This window comes from Fistularia commersonii, unplaced genomic scaffold, assembly GCF_037954325.1.
Source record: "Fistularia commersonii isolate RoL2024-O1a breed Wild unplaced genomic scaffold, RoL_Fcom_v1.0 HiC_scaffold_96, whole genome shotgun sequence".
Classification (NCBI taxonomy): Eukaryota; Metazoa; Chordata; class Actinopteri; order Syngnathiformes; family Fistulariidae; genus Fistularia; species Fistularia commersonii.
The window spans coordinates 102,501-122,500 of NW_028234054.1; positions in this window are offsets into that span (position 1 = coordinate 102,501).

The window sequence follows — 20,000 nt, forward strand, 5'->3', positions numbered from 1 at the left end:
GTTCTCTTCAGTCCTCTCAGTATCCCACTTCTTCTTCGCTAACCGCTTTCTCCGTATATACTCCTGCACTTCCTCATTCCACCACCAAGTCTCCTTATCAACTTTCCTTCCAGATGACAAACCGAGTACTCTTCTACCTGTCTCCCTGATAACACTAGCTGTTGTTGTCCAATCATCTGGCAGCTCACCCTGACCACCCAGACCCTTTCTCAACTCCTCCCTGAAAACCGTGCAACGCTCCTCCCTTTTCAGCTTCCACCACTTTGTCCTCTGCTCTGCCTTTGTCCTCGTCATCTACCTTGTCACCAGAGTCGTCGCACAAACCGCCATCCTATGCTGTCTGGCTACACGCCCACCTACAACTACTTTGCAGTCACCGATCTCTTTCAGGTTACCTCGTCTATACAAGATGTAGTCTACCTGCGTGCTCCTACCTCCGCTCTTATAAGTTACCCTATGTTCCTGTTTTTTCTGGAAAAAGGTATTCACTACACCCATTTCCATCCCTTTTGCAAAATCTACCACCATCTGTCCCTCTGCATTCCTATCCTGGATACCATATCTGCCCATCACTTCTTCATCCCCTCTATTGCCTTCACCAACATGTCCATTGAAGTCTGCACCAATTACCACTCTCTCATTTCTGGGAATATTCTGCATCACTTCATCCAACTCATTCCAGAACTTCTCCTTCTCTTCAGGTTCACATCCCACCTGTGGCGCATAGCCACTAACAACACTGAGCATCACACCTTCAATTTCCAATTTCAGACTCATAAGTCTATCTGACATTCTTTTCACCTCTAGGACGTTCCTTACGAACTCCTCCTTCAAGATGACTCCTACTCCATTTCTCTTCTTGTCAGCACCATAATAGTATAACTTAAAGCCTGCTCCTAAGCTTCTAGCCTTACTACCCTTCCACCTGGTCTCCTGGACACACAGTATATCCAGCTTCCTTCTCTGCATCGTGTCCATCAACTCTCTACCTTTTCCTGTCATAGTCCCAATATTCAAAGTCCCTACTCTCAGTCCCAGGCTCTTTCCTTTCCTCCTCTCTCTCTGCTTCCGAACACGCACTCCTCCTCTTCTTCTTCTTCTTGTTCTTCGACCCACAGTAGCCCGATTTCCATTAGTACCCTGTAGGTCATCAGTACCAATGGCGGTCGTTGTTAACCCGGTCCGCGACCCATCCGGTATGGTATAGTTATGGTTGACTCGCATGTTTGGTTTTGGCAAACGTTTTACGCCGGATGCCCCTCCTGACGCAACCCTCTGCATTTATCCGGGCTTGGGACCGGCACAGGGAGACACTGCTCCGTGCCCCCCCCCCCCCCAAAGGCAGGCTTGGAGAGACACGGGCCAGTGCCGCCCTGAGGCTGCATTACCCTCTCTTTCTTACATTTATTATAAAAATATGCTTATCTTCCTTTTAGCTCATCACACATGTCTTTATGATTTTCAGTCCATGCCTCAGCCGGCCTGAAGCTCCACTGATGCGCATGTGCGGATGCCTCTATCTAGCGGACATAAAATAAAGACAATCATTCAAATGTGAATGAGTCGGCGTGATGCTCCGGGATGTGTGGAGCTCAGGGAGCTCCACGAGTGAGGGAGTTAAGTTAGGGCGGGGGTGCAAGTAGGCTCTAGGATTCCCCGAGTCGGGGCGAGCGATGGGTTTAGAGGCGTATCGCATTGAAGATAATGGCCGCATATCCTTCTTGGACTTTTCTAAAGCCTTTGACTCGGTCGAACATCCATTTATCATAGCAACGCTCGAACATTTTGGATTTGGTTAAATATTCAGGAATGTGATCCGTGGGCTCTATGAGAATATTCATAGCTGTGTCACCCTGCCAAGCGGCACCACTCCGAGCTTCCATGTTGATGTGGGAATCCCCCAAGGTTGCCCCATCTCACCCTATTTATTTATAATTGCTACCGAAATGCTAGCCGTTTATGTTGAAAAGAGCAACGATATCCAAAAGTTAGACGTGCTGGGGACTGAAATTGTTATTAGCCTGCTGGCAGATGACACAACCTTAGTTTTGAAAAATGAACATCAAGTCCCAATAAGTGCCGAAAACAACCAAAACATTCTCCAAGGCTTCAGGATTGTCATTAAACTTAAAGAAATGCAAACTTCTTGCGCTGCATGACTCGCCACTAAAGGAAATCAGCGATGTTTCCATGAAATCAGAAATAAAATACTTGAGCATTTTCCTATCCAAGGACCAAACGTTAAATCAATCCAGGAACATTGAATCTAAACTGAATCAAAGTAAAGCTTAATTCTAATATATGGCTCCAGAGAGATTTATCAATATTAGGCCGGATATATTTGACTAAAATGGATGTGTTTATCCAGATGTATATACCCAGCGTATTCCAATGCTGCTCCAAATCAACTCGTAAAATCTGTTAACCAAATCAATTTCAACTTTATCTGGAGGAACAGACCACACCATCTAAGAAAAATCACATATGGTGAAAGAAACAAGTGAAGGAGGGCTGAAAGTGATAGAGTCGGACTGCTTGAATGGGACATTGAAGGTGAACTGGTTGAAATCCTGGATCAAACCTCATCGTTCTTTCTGGTATTGTACTCCAAACTACTTATTCAACAAAGTCGGCGGCCTGAGTCTTCTGCTTATCTCTGACTTGGATATCAACAAGATTCCTGTCAAATGTTCAGAGTTCCATAAACAAATATTATTATACTGGAAAATGATATACGTACACAATTTCTCACCACACAGTATAATAGTTTGGAACAATCGATATGTACTGCATGGCAACAAACCTCTGTTTTACAAGGAATGCTTTGAGAAAGGTATATGGTCGATAATTGACTTGATGGATGACACTGGCAGTCCTCTGGACAATGAGCAGTTCTGTACTACACACAGATTCAAGCCTCCCATATTAGAGTTGCTAAAGTTACGAAACGCACTGCCTCGACAATTTGTATTCCTGACCAAAAATATAATGACGCACCGAACCGTACAACCACAGTTACCCCGACTATCACTCCAGGGAATCTCAATTGTGGACAGAAAGCGCGGCAACTCCTTTATTAGGAAATGTTTCACAGGAAACTTATTCCCTGGACGTCAAAAAAAAAAAAAAGGATATTTTAAATAAATTTGATGAGGAATCGATTGCCACGCTGCGAACCATGTATCTGACTCTACCCATACCCCCAAGGCAAAAGAGACCCACTTCAAAATTATGACTGACATCTACCCATCTAAGGAATTATCGAGGGTACGCTTTAATTTTGAAGATAATATTTGTACATTTTGTGAAGACAACATTGAAACCACTGACCATATATTTTTTCTCCTTCTCATTCCATCGTCACCAGTTTCCTTCTCAAAAGATGATATAACATTCTGTTTACTTATAAGCAACATAACAGATGAACTCTGTGTCAATGTTCTTTTAGGCCTGGCCAAGTTCTTCATTCACAAGAACAGAATGCAAAAATGCTCCCCAAATTTTAATGTCTTCATAAACGATTTTGAAATATAAAAAAAAAAAAAAAAAATCCTTAAAACTTATGGAAAAATCCGAAAACAAAAAAATATAGTTACCCATGTCCGAGGTTCCTTTTTTTTTTGGTAAAAAAAAAAAAACAAAAAAAAAAAAACAACTTGATTACATGTTACATTCCCCTTGCAATTTTTTTTTTTTTTTTCGTTTTAATTTCTTATTTGTCTATCTATTGATTTAATTACTTCCTTTTAATTTCTTTTTTTGTCTCGCACTGTAAATTTCTCACAAACCTGTAACACTATTAACTTCTCATTACATACAGAACAAATGTCCTGATGTCCGTTGCTTCCTCATCCCTGGTTGTTTCATTGACATTCAGTTCTACCTTGCTATGTTTATTTGTACATTTGTATATTTGGGTGTACTATTTATGTTCAATTAAAAACAGTTTGATGTCTGAGATTCCTTGTGAACCGCCAACTTAATTACATGTTATATTCCCCTCACAATTTTTTTTTTTCGTTTTTAATTTTATTTTTCTATCTATTTATTTAATTATATCCTTCTAATTTTCTTTTTTTGTCTAGCATTAAAAATTTCTCGCAAACCGTTAACACTATTAACTTCTGATTACTTACACCACGAATGCGCTTATGCCCCCCCACCCATCCCGCTTTTTCCGTACGGAGGCAGACACTGAGATCGAAAGCAAATGGGTGTCATTGAAATGCAGTAACAGGGTGATAACAGCCGTGTTCGAAGTGTGTAGGGGCTTATAGGAGAGCAGAAGCACGTCACGCAATTCACCTGAGTTCGGAGGATCGGGAGTACCAGGGCCCATAGCGGAGAAGCGGAAGAGCGGAGTTATGTGTCTCTTCTCAAAGGCGGGGAAACTGGGGGGCAGCAGGACCCCTTAGACCGGCTAATGTGAGTCTTCTCCGGACATAGATCACCCGGACTTATGACTGGAGCTCCCGGACCTCTGGGCACACACATATGTGAATGAGTGGATGAGCTAATGTTGGTTTGGTTGTGGATACGTTTCGGCCAATGCTATCAGCACAGCTATGATTATCCCCAGAACGTTGAGAACGAGCTCCCGGAACTCCAGACATGCGTATATAAAAGAGTGGAATTAAGGTGTGTGTGTGTGTGTGTGTGTGTGTGTGTGTGTGTGTGTGTGTGTATACGTGTGGGACAGAAGTAATGTTGGGGACAGAAATTGTTATTAGCCTGCTGGCAGATGACACAACCTTAGTTTTGAAAAATGAACATCAAGTCCCAATAAGTGCTGAAAACAACCAAAACATTCTCCAAGGCTTCAGGATTGTCATTAAACTTAAAGAAATGCAAACTTCTTGCGCTGCATGACTCGCCACTAAAGGAAATCAGCGATGTTTCCATGAAATCAGAAATAAAATACTTGAGCATTTTCCTATCCAAGGACCAAACGTTAAATCAATCCAGGAACATTGAATCTAAACTGAATCAAAGTAAAGCTTAATTCTAATATATGGCTCCAGAGAGATTTATCAATATTAGGCCGGATATATTTGACTAAAATGGATGTGTTTATCCAGATGTATATACCCAGCGTATTCCAATGCTGCTCCAAATCAACTCGTAAAATCTGTTAACCAAATCAATTTCAACTTTATCTGGAGGAACAGACCACACCATCTAAGAAAAATCACATATGGTGAAAGAAACAAGTGAAGGAGGGCTGAAAGTGATAGAGTCGGACTGCTTGAATGGGACATTGAAGGTGAACTGGTTGAAATCCTGGATCAAACCTCATCGTTCTTTCTGGTATTGTACTCCAAACTACTTATTCAACAAAGTCGGCGGCCTGAGTCTTCTGCTTATCTCTGACTTGGATATCAACAAGATTCCTGTCAAATGTTCAGAGTTCCATAAACAAATATTATTATACTGGAAAATGATATACGTACACAATTTCTCACCACACAGTATAATAGTTTGGAACAATCGATATGTACTGCATGGCAACAAACCTCTGTTTTACAAGGAATGCTTTGAGAAAGGTATATGGTCGATAATTGACTTGATGGATGACACTGGCAGTCCTCTGGACAATGAGCAGTTCTGTACTACACACAGATTCAAGCCTCCCATATTAGAGTTGCCAAAGTTACGAAACGCACTGCCTCGACAATTTGTATTCCTGACCAAAAATATAATGACGCACCGAACCGTACAACCACAGTTACCCCGACTATCACTCCAGGGAATCTCAATTGTGGACAGAAAGCGCGGCAACTCCTTTATTAGGAAATGTTTCACAGGAAACTTATTCCCTGGACGTCAAAAAAAAAAAAAAGGATATTTTAAATAAATTTGATGAGGAATCGATTGCCACGCTGCGAACCATGTATCTGACTCTACCCATACCCCCAAGGCAAAAGAGACCCACTTCAAAATTATGACTGACATCTACCCATCTAAGGAATTATCGAGGGTACGCTTTAATTTTGAAGATAATATTTGTACATTTTGTGAAGACAACATTGAAACCACTGACCATATATTTTTTCTCCTTCTCATTCCATCGTCACCAGTTTCCTTCTCAAAAGATGATATAACATTCTGTTTACTTATAAGCAACATAACAGATGAACTCTGTGTCAATGTTCTTTTAGGCCTGGCCAAGTTCTTCATTCACAAGAACAGAATGCAAAAATGCTCCCCAAATTTTAATGTCTTCATAAACGATTTTGAAATATAAAAAAAAAAAAAAAAAAATCCTTAAAACTTATGGAAAAATCCAAAAACTAAAAAATATAGTTACCCATGTCCGAGGTTCCTTTTTTTTTTGGTAAAAAAAAAAAAACAAAAAAAAAAAAACAACTTGATTACATGTTACATTCCCCTTGCAATTTTTTTTTTTTTTTTTCGTTTTAATTTCTTATTTGTCTATCTATTGATTTAATTACTTCCTTTTAATTTCTTTTTTTGTCTCGCACTGTAAATTTCTCACAAACCTGTAACACTATTAACTTCTCATTACATACAGAACAAATGTCCTGATGTCCGTTGCTTCCTCATCCCTGGTTGTTTCATTGACATTCAGTTCTACCTTGCTATGTTTATTTGTACATCTGTATATTTGGGTGTACTATTTATGTTCAATTAAAAACAGTTTGATGTCTGAGATTCCTTGTGAACCGCCAACTTAATTACATGTTATATTCCCCTCACAATTTTTTTTTTTCGTTTTTAATTTTATTTTTCTATCTATTTATTTAATTATATCCTTTTAATTTTCTTTTTTTGTCTAGCATTAAAAATTTCTCGCAAACCGTTAACACTATTAACTTCTGATTACTTACACCACGAATGCGCTTATGCCCCCCCACCCATCCCGCTTTTTCCGTACGGAGGCAGACACTGAGATCGAAAGCAAATGGGTGTCATTGAAATGCAGTAACAGGGTGATAACAGCCGTGTTCGAAGTGTGTAGGGGCTTATAGGAGAGCAGAAGCACGTCACGCAATTCACCTGAGTTCGGAGGATCGGGAGTACCAGGGCCCATAGCGGAGAAGCGGAAGAGCGGAGTTATGTGTCTCTTCTCAAAGGCCGGGAAGCTGGGGGGCAGCAGGACCCCTTAGAGCGGCTAATGTGAGCCTTCTCCGGACATAGATCACCCGGACTTATGACTGGAGCTCCCGGACCTCCGGGCACACACATATGTGAATGAGTGGATGAGCTAATGTCGGTTTGGTTGTGGATACGTTTCGGCCAATGCTATCAGCACAGCTATGATTATCCCCAGAACGTTGAGAACGAGCTCCCGGAACTCCAGACATGCGTATATAAAAGAGTGGAATTAAGGTGTGTGTGTGTGTGTGTGTGTGTGTGTGTGTGTGTATACGTGTGGGACAGAAGTAATGTTGGGGACAGAAATTGTTATTAGCCTGCTGGCAGATGACACAACCTTAGTTTTGAAAAATGAACATCAAGTCCCAATAAGTGCTGAAAAAAACCAAAACATTCTCCAAGGCTTCAGGATTGTCATTAAACTTAAAGAAATGCAAACTTCTTGCGCTGCATGACTCGCCACTAAAGGAAATCAGCGATGTTTCTATGAAATCAGAAATAAAATACTTGAGCATTTTCCTATCCAAGGACCAAACGTTAAATCAATCCAGGAACATTGAATCTAAACTGAATCAAAGTAAAGCTTAATTCTAATATATGGCTCCAGAGAGATTTATCAATATTAGGCCGGATATATTTGACTAAAATGGATGTGTTTATCCAGATGTATATACCCAGCGTATTCCAATGCTGCTCCAAATCAACTCGTAAAATCTGTTAACCAAATCAATTTCAACTTTATCTGGAGGAACAGACCACACCATCTAAGAAAAATCACATATGGTGAAAGAAACAAGTGAAGGAGGGCTGAAAGTGATAGAGTCGGACTGCTTGAATGGGACATTGAAGGTGAACTGGTTGAAATCCTGGATCAAACCTCATCGTTCTTTCTGGTATTGTACTCCAAACTACTTATTCAACAAAGTCGGCGGCCTGAGTCTTCTGCTTATCTCTGACTTGGATATCAACAAGATTCCTGTCAAATGTTCAGAGTTCCATAAACAAATATTATTATACTGGAAAATGATATACGTACACAATTTCTCACCACACAGTATAATAGTTTGGAACAATCGATATGTACTGCATGGCAACAAACCTCTGTTTTACAAGGAATGCTTTGAGAAAGGTATATGGTCGATAATTGACTTGATGGATGACACTGGCAGTCCTCTGGACAATGAGCAGTTCTGTACTACACACAGATTCAAGCCTCCCATATTAGAGTTGCTAAAGTTACGAAACGCACTGCCTCGACAATTTGTATTCCTGACCAAAAATATAATGACGCACCGAACCGTACAACCACAGTTACCCCGACTATCACTCCAGGGAATCTCAATTGTGGACAGAAAGCGCGGCAACTCCTTTATTAGGAAATGTTTCACAGGAAACTTATTCCCTGGACGTCAAAAAAAAAAAAAAGGATATTTTAAATAAATTTGATGAGGAATCGATTGCCACGCTGCGAACCATGTATCTGACTCTACCCATACCCCCAAGGCAAAAGAGACCCACTTCAAAATTATGACTGACATCTACCCATCTAAGGAATTATCGAGGGTACGCTTTAATTTTGAAGATAATATTTGTACATTTTGTGAAGACAACATTGAAACCACTGACCATATATTTTTTCTCCTTCTCATTCCATCGTCACCAGTTTCCTTCTCAAAAGATGATATAACATTCTGTTTACTTATAAGCAACATAACAGATGAACTCTGTGTCAATGTTCTTTTAGGCCTGGCCAAGTTCTTCATTCACAAGAACAGAATGCAAAAATGCTCCCCAAATTTTAATGTCTTCATAAACGATTTTGAAATATAAAAAAAAAAAAAAAAAATCCTTAAAACTTATGGAAAAATCCGAAAACAAAAAAATATAGTTACCCATGTCCGAGGTTCCTTTTTTTTTTGGTAAAAAAAAAAAAAAAAACAAAAAAAACAACTTGATTACATGTTACATTCCCCTTGCAATTTTTTTTTTTTTTTTTCGTTTTAATTTCTTATTTGTCTATCTATTGATTTAATTACTTCCTTTTAATTTCTTTTTTTGTCTCGCACTGTAAATTTCTCACAAACCTGTAACACTATTAACTTCTCATTACATACAGAACAAATGTCCTGATGTCCGTTGCTTCCTCATCCCTGGTTGTTTCATTGACATTCAGTTCTACCTTGCTATGTTTATTTGTACATTTGTATATTTGGGTGTACTATTTATGTTCAATTAAAAACAGTTTGATGTCTGAGATTCCTTGTGAACCGCCAACTTAATTACATGTTATATTCCCCTCACAATTTTTTTTTTTCGTTTTTAATTTTATTTTTCTATCTATTTATTTAATTATATCCTTTTAATTTTCTTTTTTTGTCTAGCATTAAAAATTTCTCGCAAACCGTTAACACTATTAACTTCTGATTACTTACAGCACGAATGCGCTTATGCCCCCCCACCCATCCCGCTTTTTCCGTACGGAGGCAGACACTGAGATCGAAAGCAAATGGGTGTCATTGAAATGCAGTAACAGGGTGATAACAGCCGTGTTCGAAGTGTGTAGGGGCTTATAGTAGAGCAGAAGCACGTCACGCAATTCACCTGAGTTCGGAGGATCGGGAGTACCAGGGCCCATAGCGGAGAAGCGGAAGAGCGGAGTTATGTGTCTCTTCTCAAAGGCGGGGAAGCTGGGGGGCAGCAGGACCCCTTAGACCGGCTAATGTGAGCCTACTCCGGACAGATATCACCCGGAGTTATGACTGGAGCTCCCGGACCTCTGGGCACACACATATATGAATGAGTGGATGAGCTAATGTTGGTTTGGTTGTGGATACGTTTCGGCCAATGCTATCAGCACAGCTATGATTATCCCCAGAACGTTGAGAACGAGCTCCCGGAACTCCAGACATGCGTATATAAAAGAGTGGAATTAAGGTGTGTGTGTGTGTGTGTGTGTGTGTGTGTGTGTGTGTATACGTGTGGGACAGAAGTAATGTTGGGGACAGAAATTGTTATTAGCCTGCTGGCAGATGACACAACCTTAGTTTTGAAAAATGAACATCAAGTCCCAATAAGTGCTGAAAAAAACCAAAACATTCTCCAAGGCTTCAGGATTGTCATTAAACTTAAAGAAATGCAAACTTCTTGCGCTGCATGACTCGCCACTAAAGGAAATCAGCGATGTTTCTATGAAATCAGAAATAAAATACTTGAGCATTTTCCTATCCAAGGACCAAACGTTAAATCAATCCAGGAACATTGAATCTAAACTGAATCAAAGTAAAGCTTAATTCTAATATATGGCTCCAGAGAGATTTATCAATATTAGGCCGGATATATTTGACTAAAATGGATGTGTTTATCCAGATGTATATACCCAGCGTATTCCAATGCTGCTCCAAATCAACTCGTAAAATCTGTTAACCAAATCAATTTCAACTTTATCTGGAGGAACAGACCACACCATCTAAGAAAAATCACATATGGTGAAAGAAACAAGTGAAGGAGGGCTGAAAGTGATAGAGTCGGACTGCTTGAATGGGACATTGAAGGTGAACTGGTTGAAATCCTGGATCAAACCTCATCGTTCTTTCTGGTATTGTACTCCAAACTACTTATTCAACAAAGTCGGCGGCCTGAGTCTTCTGCTTATCTCTGACTTGGATATCAACAAGATTCCTGTCAAATGTTCAGAGTTCCATAAACAAATATTATTATACTGGAAAATGATATACGTACACAATTTCTCACCACACAGTATAATAGTTTGGAACAATCGATATGTACTGCATGGCAACAAACCTCTGTTTTACAAGGAATGCTTTGAGAAAGGTATATGGTCGATAATTGACTTGATGGATGACACTGGCAGTCCTCTGGACAATGAGCAGTTCTGTACTACACACAGATTCAAGCCTCCCATATTAGAGTTGCTAAAGTTACGAAACGCACTGCCTCGACAATTTGTATTCCTGACCAAAAATATAATGACGCACCGAACCGTACAACCACAGTTACCCCGACTATCACTCCAGGGAATCTCAATTGTGGACAGAAAGCGCGGCAACTCCTTTATTAGGAAATGTTTCACAGGAAACTTATTCCCTGGACGTCAAAAAAAAAAAAAAGGATATTTTAAATAAATTTGATGAGGAATCGATTGCCACGCTGCGAACCATGTATCTGACTCTACCCATACCCCCAAGGCAAAAGAGACCCACTTCAAAATTATGACTGACATCTACCCATCTAAGGAATTATCGAGGGTACGCTTTAATTTTGAAGATAATATTTGTACATTTTGTGAAGACAACATTGAAACCACTGACCATATATTTTTTCTCCTTCTCATTCCATCGTCACCAGTTTCCTTCTCAAAAGATGATATAACATTCTGTTTACTTATAAGCAACATAACAGATGAACTCTGTGTCAATGTTCTTTTAGGCCTGGCCAAGTTCTTCATTCACAAGAACAGAATGCAAAAATGCTCCCCAAATTTTAATGTCTTCATAAACGATTTTGAAATATAAAAAAAAAAAAAAAAAATCCTTAAAACTTATGGAAAAATCCGAAAACAAAAAAATATAGTTACCCATGTCCGAGGTTCCTTTTTTTTTTGGTAAAAAAAAAAAAACAAAAAAAAAAAAACAACTTGATTACATGTTACATTCCCCTTGCAATTTTTTTTTTTTTTTTTCGTTTTAATTTCTTATTTGTCTATCTATTGATTTAATTACTTCCTTTTAATTTCTTTTTTTGTCTCGCACTGTAAATTTCTCACAAACCTGTAACACTATTAACTTCTCATTACATACAGAACAAATGTCCTGATGTCCGTTGCTTCCTCATCCCTGGTTGTTTCATTGACATTCAGTTCTACCTTGCTATGTTTATTTGTACATTTGTATATTTGGGTGTACTATTTATGTTCAATTAAAAACAGTTTGATGTCTGAGATTCCTTGTGAACCGCCAACTTAATTACATGTTATATTCCCCTCACAATTTTTTTTTTTCGTTTTTAATTTTATTTTTCTATCTATTTATTTAATTATATCCTTCTAATTTTCTTTTTTTGTCTAGCATTAAAAATTTCTCGCAAACCGTTAACACTATTAACTTCTGATTACTTACACCACGAATGCGCTTATGCCCCCCCACCCATCCCGCTTTTTCCGTACGGAGGCAGACACTGAGATCGAAAGCAAATGGGTGTCATTGAAATGCAGTAACAGGGTGATAACAGCCGTGTTCGAAGTGTGTAGGGGCTTATAGGAGAGCAGAAGCACGTCACGCAATTCACCTGAGTTCGGAGGATCGGGAGTACCAGGGCCCATAGCGGAGAAGCGGAAGAGCGGAGTTATGTGTCTCTTCTCAAAGGCGGGGAAACTGGGGGGCAGCAGGACCCCTTAGACCGGCTAATGTGAGTCTTCTCCGGACATAGATCACCCGGACTTATGACTGGAGCTCCCGGACCTCTGGGCACACACATATGTGAATGAGTGGATGAGCTAATGTTGGTTTGGTTGTGGATACGTTTCGGCCAATGCTATCAGCACAGCTATGATTATCCCCAGAACGTTGAGAACGAGCTCCCGGAACTCCAGACATGCGTATATAAAAGAGTGGAATTAAGGTGTGTGTGTGTGTGTGTGTGTGTGTGTGTGTGTGTGTATACGTGTGGGACAGAAGTAATGTTGGGGACAGAAATTGTTATTAGCCTGCTGGCAGATGACACAACCTTAGTTTTGAAAAATGAACATCAAGTCCCAATAAGTGCTGAAAACAACCAAAACATTCTCCAAGGCTTCAGGATTGTCATTAAACTTAAAGAAATGCAAACTTCTTGCGCTGCATGACTCGCCACTAAAGGAAATCAGCGATGTTTCCATGAAATCAGAAATAAAATACTTGAGCATTTTCCTATCCAAGGACCAAACGTTAAATCAATCCAGGAACATTGAATCTAAACTGAATCAAAGTAAAGCTTAATTCTAATATATGGCTCCAGAGAGATTTATCAATATTAGGCCGGATATATTTGACTAAAATGGATGTGTTTATCCAGATGTATATACCCAGCGTATTCCAATGCTGCTCCAAATCAACTCGTAAAATCTGTTAACCAAATCAATTTCAACTTTATCTGGAGGAACAGACCACACCATCTAAGAAAAATCACATATGGTGAAAGAAACAAGTGAAGGAGGGCTGAAAGTGATAGAGTCGGACTGCTTGAATGGGACATTGAAGGTGAACTGGTTGAAATCCTGGATCAAACCTCATCGTTCTTTCTGGTATTGTACTCCAAACTACTTATTCAACAAAGTCGGCGGCCTGAGTCTTCTGCTTATCTCTGACTTGGATATCAACAAGATTCCTGTCAAATGTTCAGAGTTCCATAAACAAATATTATTATACTGGAAAATGATATACGTACACAATTTCTCACCACACAGTATAATAGTTTGGAACAATCGATATGTACTGCATGGCAACAAACCTCTGTTTTACAAGGAATGCTTTGAGAAAGGTATATGGTCGATAATTGACTTGATGGATGACACTGGCAGTCCTCTGGACAATGAGCAGTTCTGTACTACACACAGATTCAAGCCTCCCATATTAGAGTTGCCAAAGTTACGAAACGCACTGCCTCGACAATTTGTATTCCTGACCAAAAATATAATGACGCACCGAACCGTACAACCACAGTTACCCCGACTATCACTCCAGGGAATCTCAATTGTGGACAGAAAGCGCGGCAACTCCTTTATTAGGAAATGTTTCACAGGAAACTTATTCCCTGGACGTCAAAAAAAAAAAAAAGGATATTTTAAATAAATTTGATGAGGAATCGATTGCCACGCTGCGAACCATGTATCTGACTCTACCCATACCCCCAAGGCAAAAGAGACCCACTTCAAAATTATGACTGACATCTACCCATCTAAGGAATTATCGAGGGTACGCTTTAATTTTGAAGATAATATTTGTACATTTTGTGAAGACAACATTGAAACCACTGACCATATATTTTTTCTCCTTCTCATTCCATCGTCACCAGTTTCCTTCTCAAAAGATGATATAACATTCTGTTTACTTATAAGCAACATAACAGATGAACTCTGTGTCAATGTTCTTTTAGGCCTGGCCAAGTTCTTCATTCACAAGAACAGAATGCAAAAATGCTCCCCAAATTTTAATGTCTTCATAAACGATTTTGAAATATAAAAAAAAAAAAAAAAAAATCCTTAAAACTTATGGAAAAATCCAAAAACTAAAAAATATAGTTACCCATGTCCGAGGTTCCTTTTTTTTTTGGTAAAAAAAAAAAAACAAAAAAAAAAAAACAACTTGATTACATGTTACATTCCCCTTGCAATTTTTTTTTTTTTTTTTCGTTTTAATTTCTTATTTGTCTATCTATTGATTTAATTACTTCCTTTTAATTTCTTTTTTTGTCTCGCACTGTAAATTTCTCACAAACCTGTAACACTATTAACTTCTCATTACATACAGAACAAATGTCCTGATGTCCGTTGCTTCCTCATCCCTGGTTGTTTCATTGACATTCAGTTCTACCTTGCTATGTTTATTTGTACATCTGTATATTTGGGTGTACTATTTATGTTCAATTAAAAACAGTTTGATGTCTGAGATTCCTTGTGAACCGCCAACTTAATTACATGTTATATTCCCCTCACAATTTTTTTTTTTCGTTTTTAATTTTATTTTTCTATCTATTTATTTAATTATATCCTTTTAATTTTCTTTTTTTGTCTAGCATTAAAAATTTCTCGCAAACCGTTAACACTATTAACTTCTGATTACTTACACCACGAATGCGCTTATGCCCCCCCACCCATCCCGCTTTTTCCGTACGGAGGCAGACACTGAGATCGAAAGCAAATGGGTGTCATTGAAATGCAGTAACAGGGTGATAACAGCCGTGTTCGAAGTGTGTAGGGGCTTATAGGAGAGCAGAAGCACGTCACGCAATTCACCTGAGTTCGGAGGATCGGGAGTACCAGGGCCCATAGCGGAGAAGCGGAAGAGCGGAGTTATGTGTCTCTTCTCAAAGGCCGGGAAGCTGGGGGGCAGCAGGACCCCTTAGAGCGGCTAATGTGAGCCTTCTCCGGACATAGATCACCCGGACTTATGACTGGAGCTCCCGGACCTCCGGGCACACACATATGTGAATGAGTGGATGAGCTAATGTCGGTTTGGTTGTGGATACGTTTCGGCCAATGCTATCAGCACAGCTATGATTATCCCCAGAACGTTGAGAACGAGCTCCCGGAACTCCAGACATGCGTATATAAAAGAGTGGAATTAAGGTGTGTGTGTGTGTGTGTGTGTGTGTGTGTGTGTGTATACGTGTGGGACAGAAGTAATGTTGGGGACAGAAATTGTTATTAGCCTGCTGGCAGATGACACAACCTTAGTTTTGAAAAATGAACATCAAGTCCCAATAAGTGCTGAAAAAAACCAAAACATTCTCCAAGGCTTCAGGATTGTCATTAAACTTAAAGAAATGCAAACTTCTTGCGCTGCATGACTCGCCACTAAAGGAAATCAGCGATGTTTCTATGAAATCAGAAATAAAATACTTGAGCATTTTCCTATCCAAGGACCAAACGTTAAATCAATCCAGGAACATTGAATCTAAACTGAATCAAAGTAAAGCTTAATTCTAATATATGGCTCCAGAGAGATTTATCAATATTAGGCCGGATATATTTGACTAAAATGGATGTGTTTATCCAGATGTATATACCCAGCGTATTCCAATGCTGCTCCAAATCAACTCGTAAAATCTGTTAACCAAATCAATTTCAACTTTATCTGGAGGAACAGACCACACCATCTAAGAAAAATCACATATGGTGAAAGAAACAAGTGAAGGAGGGCTGAAAGTGATAGAGTCGGACTGCTTGAATGGGACATTGAAGGTGAACTGGTTGAAATCCTGGATCAAACCTCATCGTTCTTTCTGGTATTGTACTCCAAACTACTTATTCAACAAAGTCGGCGGCCTGAGTCTTCTGCTTATCTCTGACTTGGATATCAACAAGATTCCTGTCAAATGTTCAGAGTTCCATAAACAAATATTATTATACTGGAAAATGATATACGTACACAATTTCTCACCACACAGTATAATAGTTTGGAACAATCGATATGTACTGCATGGCAACAAACCTCTGTTTTACAAGGAATGCTTTGAGAAAGGTATATGGTCGATAATTGACTTGATGGATGACACTGGCAGTCCTCTGGACAATGAGCAGTTCTGTACTACACACAGATTCAAGCCTCCCATATTAGAGTTGCTAAAGTTACGAAACGCACTGCCTCGACAATTTGTATTCCTGACCAAAAATATAATGACGCACCGAACCGTACAACCACAGTTACCCCGACTATCACTCCAGGGAATCTCAATTGTGGACAGAAAGCGCGGCAACTCCTTTATTAGGAAATGTTTCACAGGAAACTTATTCCCTGGACGTCAAAAAAAAAAAAAAGGATATTTTAAATAAATTTGATGAGGAATCGATTGCCACGCTGCGAACTATGTATCTGACTCTACCCATACCCCCAAGGCAAAAGAGACCCACTTCAAAATTATGACTGACATCTACCCATCTAAGGAATTATCGAGGGTACGCTTTAATTTTGAAGATAATATTTGTACATTTTGTGAAGACAACATTGAAACCACTGACCATATATTTTTTCTCCTTCTCATTCCATCGTCACCAGTTTCCTTCTCAAAAGATGATATAACATTCTGTTTACTTATAAGCAACATAACAGATGAACTCTGTGTCAATGTTCTTTTAGGCCTGGCCAAGTTCTTCATTCACAAGAACAGAATGCAAAAATGCTCCCCAAATTTTAATGTCTTCATAAACGATTTTGAAATATAAAAAAAAAAAAAAAAAATCCTTAAAACTTATGGAAAAATCCGAAAACAAAAAAATATAGTTACCCATGTCCGAGGTTCCTTTTTTTTTTGGTAAAAAAAAAAAAAAAAAACAAAAAAAACAACTTGATTACATGTTACATTCCCCTTGCAATTTTTTTTTTTTTTTTTCGTTTTAATTTCTTATTTGTCTATCTATTGATTTAATTACTTCCTTTTAATTTCTTTTTTTGTCTCGCACTGTAAATTTCTCACAAACCTGTAACACTATTAACTTCTCATTACATACAGAACAAATGTCCTGATGTCCGTTGCTTCCTCATCCCTGGTTGTTTCATTGACATTCAGTTCTACCTTGCTATGTTTATTTGTACATTTGTATATTTGGGTGTACTATTTATGTTCAATTAAAAACAGTTTGATGTCTGAGATTCCTTGTGAACCGCCAACTTAATTACATGTTATATTCCCCTCACAATTTTTTTTTTTCGTTTTTAATTTTATTTTTCTATCTATTTATTTAATTATATCCTTCTAATTTTCTTTTTTTGTCTAGCATTAAAAATTTCTCGCAAACCGTTAACACTATTAACTTCTGATTACTTACAGCACGAATGCGCTTATGCCCCCCCACCCATCCCGCTTTTTCCGTACGGAGGCAGACACTGAGATCGAAAGCAAATGGGTGTCATTGAAATGCAGTAACAGGGTGATAACAGCCGTGTTCGAAGTGTGTAGGGGCTTATAGGAGAGCAGAAGCACGTCACGCAATTCACCTGAGTTCGGAGGATCGGGAGTACCAGGGCCCATAGCGGAGAAGCGGAAGAGCGGAGTTATGTGTCTCTTCTCAAAGGCGGGGAAGCTGGGGGGCAGCAGGACCCCTTAGACCGGCTAAGGTGAGCCTACTCCGGACAGAGATCACCCGGAGTTATGACTGGAGCTCCCGGACCTCTGGGCACACACATATGTGAATGACTGGATGAGCTAATGTTGGTTTGGTTGTGGATACGTTTCGGCCAATGCTATCAGCACAGCGATGATGAGTTCAGGTGTGTCTGTGTGTGTTTGTGTGTTTGTGTGTGTGTGTGTGTGTGTGTGTGTGTGTGCGTGTGTTTGTGTGTGTGTGAGAGTTTGTTTTTGTGGGTTGGGGGGGGTTCCCGCGGACACGGAGTACCAGGGCCTGGAGCGGATGAGGTGAGGAGCGGAGGAGAGCAGAAGCCCGGACCGTGATTCGCTTGTGTCCAGCGGTTCGGGAGTTCCAGGGCCCGAAACGGAGGAGCGGAGGAGCGGAGGAGCGGAGGAGCGGAGGAGCGGAGGAGCGGAGGACAGCAAAACCCCTTTCTGCAATTCGCCTGAGTCCGGCGGATCGGTAGTACCTGGTTCCGCAGCGGATGAGCGGAGGAGTGGAGGAGATGTTTCTCTTCTCAGAGGCGGCGAGGGGGGGGGGGCAGGACCCCTTACCCTTATCCCCCCCGGACGTTTGAGTGGAGCTCCCGGACCTCCGGGCACGCACATGCGAATGACTGGATCACAGGGAGTGCCAGGGCCTGGAGCGGATGAGCAGAGGAGAGGCGGAGGGCAGAAGCCCGGCCCTGTTCAAGAGTTCCAGGGTCCAAAGCGGGGGAGCGAAGAAGCGGAGGAGGGGAGGAGAGCAGAAGAGCAAAAAACTGGCCCGGAATTCACCGAAGTCCCGCGGATCGGGAGTTCCAGGGCCCGGAGCGGAAGAGCGGAGGAGCGGAGGAGAGGAGGAGCGGAGCAAAGCTAAGCCCGTCTTAACAACAAGGAAATTACAGATGAGGCTATAATTTCTAATGAAAACTTTAAATTCTATAGCCACGTATACACTTCGACATTGTCAAAAAGCGATTGTGACTCCTTTCCATTAAATATTCCTCAATATATCCCAAAAATAAACAACAAACAATATATGTTTGTTTATATATGTTTATATATAAACAACAAAAAATATACAGTTTGATGTCTGAGATTCCTTGTGAATCGCCAACTTAATTACATGTCGTATTCCCCTTGCATTTTTTTTTTTTGGTTTTAATTTCATTTGTCTATCTATTTATCTAATTATTTCCTTTTAATTTCGTTTTTTGTCTAGCACTGTAAATTTCTCACAAACCTGTAACACTATTAACTTCTCATTACATACAGAACAAATGTCCTCATGTCCGTTGCTTCCTCATGCCTGGTTGTTTCATTGACATTCAGTTCTACCTTGCTATGTTTATTTGTACATTTGTATATTTGGGTGTACTATTTATGTTCAATTAAAAACAGTTTGATGTCTGAGATTCCCTGTGAACCGCCAACTTAATTACATGTTATATTCCCCTCACAATTTTTTTTTTTTCGTTTTTAATTTTATTTTTCTATCTATTTATTTAATTATATCCTTTTAATTTTCTTTTTTTGTCTAGCATTAAAAATTTCTCGCAAACCGTTAACACTATTAACTTCTGATTACTTACAGCACGAATGCGCTTATGCCCCCCCACCCCCCACCCCCCCGCTTTTTCCGTACGGTGGCAGACACTGAGATCGAAAGCAAATGGGTGTCATTGAAATGCAGTAACAGGGTGATAACAGCCGTGTTCGAAGTGTGTAGGGGCTTATAGTAGAGCAGAAGCACGTCACGCAATTCACCTGAGTTCGGAGGATCGGGAGTACCAGGGCCCATAGCGGAGAAGCGGAAGAGCGGAGTTATGTGTCTCTTCTCAAAGGCCGGGAAGCTGGGGGGCAGCAGGACCCCTTAGAGCGGCTAATGTGAGCCTTCTCCGGACATAGATCACCCGGACTTATGACTGGAGCTCCCGGACCTCTGGGCACACACATATGTGAATGAGTGGATGAGCTAATGTTGGTTTGGTTGTGGAAACGTTTCGGCCAATGCTATTAGCACAGCTATGATGAGTTCAGGTGTGTCTGTGTGTGTTTGTGTG